Here is a 430-nt window from a genome sequence, read left to right on the forward strand (position 1 = left end):
ACAAGTGAATCCACGTAAGACGGGAATGAAAAGTTTGTTGTAATTCATCAGCAGTTAACTGCAAAGTAGTGGACTTTAAGACTTCGCTTTGGGGCAAATTATGTATAAAGTTTTATTTTTGCATTCATTTAAAATGCAGCGAATGCAAAGTTACTTCATCATCTTGTTCTTCTTCTAAAACCATTTGTGACGCCTTACGATATGTTAATAAGAGTTTACAGTTTGCTTATCGAAAGCAGTAAGTAAACCGTACCAGCAAAAAATCTTTGTATAAATATTTTAAAGAATTTTTTCATTATTTAAATAATATTATAAAAAAAAAAGAAAAAAAAAAACATTTCTTACTTTTCTCTTTCGACTCTTAGTGTTACTGTACAGTAGCTACACTTTGTAGTTTTAGATTTGATTTTGTTCTTTTTTTTTTTTTTTT

Source organism: Glossina fuscipes, unplaced genomic scaffold, assembly GCF_014805625.2.
Source record: "Glossina fuscipes isolate IAEA_lab_2018 unplaced genomic scaffold, Yale_Gfus_2 28, whole genome shotgun sequence".
NCBI classification, from domain to species: domain Eukaryota; kingdom Metazoa; phylum Arthropoda; class Insecta; order Diptera; family Glossinidae; genus Glossina; species Glossina fuscipes.